This window comes from Carassius gibelio, chromosome A7 (assembly GCF_023724105.1).
Source record: "Carassius gibelio isolate Cgi1373 ecotype wild population from Czech Republic chromosome A7, carGib1.2-hapl.c, whole genome shotgun sequence".
In the NCBI taxonomy this organism is placed as follows: Eukaryota; Metazoa; Chordata; class Actinopteri; order Cypriniformes; family Cyprinidae; genus Carassius; species Carassius gibelio.
In genome coordinates, this window is record NC_068377.1 from 3737280 (window position 1) to 3743279 (window position 6000).

Sequence of the window (6000 nt, forward strand, 5' to 3'; positions counted from 1 at the left end):
GAGCAGATTATTTGCAGTATGTTTTACAGCTATGATATTTCACTCTTTTTACTTACAAATTTCACATTTCATTAAGTCATTTCTTTGCAATTATTTGTGAAATTTACTGAGTGAAAATTTTATGTTACATTCCCACATCCTACATAATTTGTTTTATTACTTGAAATAAAGCTGATATAAAATTGAAATATTAGATGAAAATTTTTACTTGAAATAAAAAAGTGAATAAAGTTTAAGCTGAAGTTAAATTAAAATAAAGCTAAATATTTACAATCAAATACATTGTATTTAATACAACTGATATATTAATGCATATTGAATATATTAAAGAAATATAAAAAAATGACAAAAGCCCAAAAAAATTATTACAATTTAAACTGATATTCATGATAAAATATTTAAAATAGTATATTAATGCATATTTTAATAAATGAAATAAATACATATAAAAAAGAAAATTGACAAAAGCCCAACAAAATAGCTGAAATTTAAACTAATATTAACAATAAATTATGTTAAATAATATATTAATGCATGTTGAAAATATTAAAGGTCACGTTTTCCGTGCTTTTTTGAAGCTTTGATTGTGTTTACAGTGTGCAATATAACATGTGTTCATGTTTCGCGTGTAAAAAAAACACAGTATTTTTCACACAATTCACCTATCTGTATACCGCTGTTTTCACTTTCATAAAAACGGCTGATGACCTCCTTGTTCAATAAATGTTGTTCAGAAATACGTAACGAGTTCTGATTGGGCCACCGGTTCCTGTGTTGTGATTCGACAGCAGCTGAGCGCAGGCTGCCCTCCTGGAAATGCGATTGGGCTAGTTTTGGACTAGTTTTGAGAAGCAAGTGGAGAAGCAAATTTATTACACCCTTTGTGTAATAAATTACAGAAACTGTTGAACGCACCAACTTAAATAATAAAATACACTTACTGGTTGTGGTCCATAAGCAACGCCTCCTCCAGACAAAGAGGGAACTGCTCCATCTTTCAGAAAAAATCTTTGTGCGAATCCGGCCTCAAACTGATTGAGATTGAGGAAGCTGTCCTCAGCAAAATGTGCTGCACATAGTTTTACATGTGGATTATAATTTTCGGGAACCGAGTTGAACATAAATTGTAACCATTAATCTCCAAGTACAGCGTCCCTGGGAAGCCCAAACAAAGATGATTAGAATCCGAGATGAAAATAACAGCGTTATACGTTATAACGACATGGCGACGAACGCACTCTCTACAAACGCAACTCTTCCTCCTTCTCCGTCGGAGAGCAACAAGACCACGCCCCCTTTTTTGTGTATTCCTGTAGGCGGAGATTAGTCAAAAAATGGTTTTAGTGACATCATTACTGCAGGAACTAGAGGGATGTAGTCAAAACTGGTCGTTTTATGTAGGCGAATTCTGTTAAATAAAATATCTCGCTTGGCATTGAACTTTGAGCTTTAGAATTTTACAGATATTATTTATACTCTAACAACAACATTACACACTAACTAAAGTTTAAAACATGGGATCACGAAGACGGGGACCTTTTGGTAATACGTTAAATAACTATATATATATATATATATATATATATATATATATATATATATATATATATAAGACCAACAAAATTACTTGAAACTTCAAATAATTTTTTGTTTTTAGATGTTAAACTAATTAATTTTATGACAACATATTTAGCTCTGTTTCAAGGTAACCAATCAAGGGTGCATTTCCCAAAAGCATGGTTAGTCAACTAACGTTATCAACAAAAGTACAAAGATTCGGTGTTTCCCGAAACCAGACATCAAACGAACATTTGCAAACAGCATTGCAAATGAACTACAGCTCTCGACCTGTGGTTAAAAGCATAGATTATTGTTAGTAAGAAACTGTACAATAAATGGACTCAAATAAATGATGCTCTTAAGCACATTAAGCAAGCTAACGTGCAATATAATCTATATCTTACATTCTATTTAAATATATATCAATATATTTTAGCACGTCATCAATAAGTGCCGTTTTTTTAAGAGTGTGGAATGCCTAAAAGGGAACCTTACGTATTACATTTGAGGAAACCCGCGATGAATGACAGGGAACAAAACATAGTAAATTAGTCATCAGGTGTCAATACAGCAGCATCTCAGAAATCTCTAATCAATTAATTAGCAGAAGTTATAACTCCACCACGTGTGTGATGTCATTAACAACGGCCCTAAATTGTTGAACTAATGTGGTTCAAACGGTGGAGATGTGACCGTGTTCGTGACTGGCTAGTTAGTTTTCTCAACAATGCATCATACAAGAAACACACCCCAGATCAGTAAATGAGTGACTTTGATCATGTGACTCTTTGTACAGATTTCCACTGAAGCACAAGATGCTTTTTGGATCTTTCTCAAATCATGCTGGTGAACAATTTGGTGTGCCTGTTAAAACAGTCCATTTTGTAATTATGCATTTCGCTGCCTGTAAAGTCTGTATTCATTGTGTCAAGTACAATCTGTTCTGAGGAACGAGTGCCACTGCTGGGGAAGACTGCAAAACCAACTAACAAAATTGGCAAATCATGTCAGGGCTTCATGTTGACACGTCTGTTTGTCTTACTTGTTCTGCTCGTTCCTATGTCTGTCTTCGGCCTCACAGTGCAGACAGATGTTTTATTCATATGAAGACGTGCTCTGGGTTGTTGGATAAATTGGCCATCTCGTGAAAGACTGCCAGTGAACTTGTCAGGCTGCACAGGGAATTTCCAAACCCGGCGACCCACATTGAGCTAAAGACTGGACAAGCTTCCCGCGGAGAGAGCAGAGCGCAACATAAAACATGAAAGCATTTTAGTAGAAGCCTCATTTCAACAAAGGATTTTGTCATGAATGCTGCATTAAAACATTGAAATAGTCAATTAATTATTGGTCTGCATTAACGTATAGCTATGTTTTTCATAAGAGAAACATAAAACAATGAGGCAGCCATTTCATCAGAACCACTTCTCCATGGCTATGGCATGGAGAAAAACTTCGGCAAATTACTGTTCAACATGCTCCCTGAGTAGAAACACTACTTTAAGCACAAGTAAATATTATTACACTTTCAGAAATCCAAACATCTACAAATCTACACTACAGATACAAAACAATGCTCAGTAGACAGACTCACCGAGCTCTCCAGTGTCCAAAAGAGGAGCTGTCGGTTGCTATTGGAAAACAGAAAATATGCTGCTGGCAGAGGAATTTCATAATGATGTAGAGTCTGTTCAATGCCCTTTCTCTTCAAAAGATTTAAGCGTACAGCAGAAAGAATGAGGAATGGGCGAGTGGCAGGTTTTTGGGTGTCTCTGAGTGAGGATTTGCAGGCTGTTTCTGGATGATAGTTTGACTGGAGGGCAGGATTATCTGAGAAAGGTCAGACTTGAGGCCAGTAGAGCATTACTGTGTGTAGACTGTAACATACAGTATTATTAAACGCTTTGGTAAAGCGGCTGAGGGAGGTGATTGGTGGATCATACGCAAAGAGAAGGTTTAATGGGTGCCCAACAGATCCTTGATAACATACTGTAGGCTAGGCTTAAACTGAGAGATTTTGGAAGTCAATAAATGACATTTGACCTGGTGGAGAGTAATCTCTGAGAAACTTTTATCTGTTTTGAGCGAGATTACTGAGAAAGCTTGTTCGGCGAAAAATTGTGATCATTTACTCCCCCTCATGTCATCCCGAGCCCACAGGACTTTGGTTTATCTTTGAAATACAAATAAAGATATGTTTGTGTGGATTTTCAAATTTCATTCTCTTCCAAGGAAGGAAGGAAGGAAGGAAAGAAGGAAAGACATACATAAATTAAATAATAATAATAATAAAAACAACAAAAGATAAAAATATTAATTTTGGATGCATTTAAATTGCATATTAAAATCAGTTTGGATCACACAGTTTTAACATAAACAAATGTGGTGAATAAGTTGTTTTGTAATACACCAGGATTATATATTTAGAATCAAATCTAACATACTTCAGCATCTACATCTATATATCTATATAAACACACATAATAATTCTGAAACTTTAACTAAATTTAAAATGATAATATATATATATATATATATATATATATATATATATATATATATATATATATATATATATATATATATATATTACATTTACATTACATTTATTCATTTAGCAGACGCTTTTATCCAAAGCGACTTACAGATGAAGACAGTGGAAGCAATCAAAAACAACAAAAAGAGCAATGATATATAAGTGCTATAACAATTCTCAGTTAGGTTAACACAGTACACGTAGCATGGGATTTTAACTAATATAATAAATAAAAAGAAAACAGACAGAATAAAAAATAAAAGAATAGAGCAAGCTAGTTAGAGATCTTTACACACACACACACACACACATACATATACAATTGCATAATAAATGAAAAGAAAATAGAATACAAAAAGATTAGAAAGGTAGTTAGATTTTTTAAAGAATAGAATTAGAATAGTGAGTGTTAAAGTTAGAAGGTCAAATAAAGATGGAATATATATATATATATATATAAACAAACATAGAGAACATAACAGACGGTAAACAGAAGCTCAAGCATGTTAGGCTGATCGCCTTTTCTCAAAATTCTTCTTTTCTGATCGCTTATATGGATTTTTAATTCTAAGATATAAAATGTAAGCATTGCTTGCAAACTTGATCTTCAAATTATTACGTTCCACGTTCCATTATTAAGTTCCACTTAATGTCGTCTTTTTTTTTTTTTAAGCTGTATATGTAGAAAGTGCAGTTTGATGACAACATCGCATGTTGTTTACTTGATGTGCTTACGCGCCGATAGCTAAGTTAACAACACAGAGATATTTGAAGCAGTTTTACTCACCACCTGCGGTTCCAACACACGATCGTGACCCTTTTTCGTTGGGACTGCATTATCCTTAAGAAATAAACGATGTGCAAATCCGGCGTCAAACTGGGCCTTGTTTGTAAAACAAGCATCTTCGAAATGCAGGGAACAAACACAAACACTTGCACAACTCAGTTGATGCTCTGTAAAAATAAACTCCATCCACTGGTCCCTTAATGCTGTTTCTCTTTTGGTAATCTGTGCAGGGTTGTCTTGCCCTGGCAACCAAAAACACACTCCTTTCATGACATTTCGGTCTCTTGTTCTGATCAGTGAATGTCTATGCTCTGCTCTAAGGGAGCGTGCGCTCTTCCGGCAGACGTGCCCTAAGACCCATATAAGGAAATTCTTTATAAATTCTCTATAAAAAAACTTTCCGAAACTTGTGACAAACCGGAAGATGAATTTTTTAAACTTTGTCCATGTTTAGCATGGGAATCCAACTATTTAACAGTGTAAAAAACTCAGTATACATGAAATAGCATTTCACCCCCCCTTTAAAATAAATGACTGTTCAGCTGTTTCTCATGAAGAGTTTGAAATGGGATTTTCTGTTGTTTAGTGGTCTGTGAATGTGTTAAACATACAGTGTTTGTCTAGTCAGACATTCCACTAGCATTGTCTCTTTAAAGATACCTGCTTGATACCTGCTTTTCATTTTTGTCATGCATGGAATCCGTCTTTACCTATTTTATTCTGCCACAAGTAATATTAATGTAGCACTTCTAAAAAAAAGTGGTATCTCATATTTGGAGAGGTAACATTATTAGGAGCCAATTTCTAAACATTAGCACTTTTTTTGATGGCCATTGCTGAGTTTGCAACTTATGTGCCTCTCTCTCAGATCAGGATGGGACATTAGCTGTCCTACTGGATGCTGATGAGAGAAACCAAATCTAATCTTGACGCACAATTTCTTCACACACACGGGATGACAGCTATTACCATGCAGGACAACATTTGTTGTCGCTTGATTACGCTAATGAGAATGCATGGATATGAATTGCTTAAATGCTATTGAAATTAGGTTTAATTGCTGATGGCACCTCAGGTTAATTTGTATTCCCTTGCACAAATTTGCGTTTGTGGATGT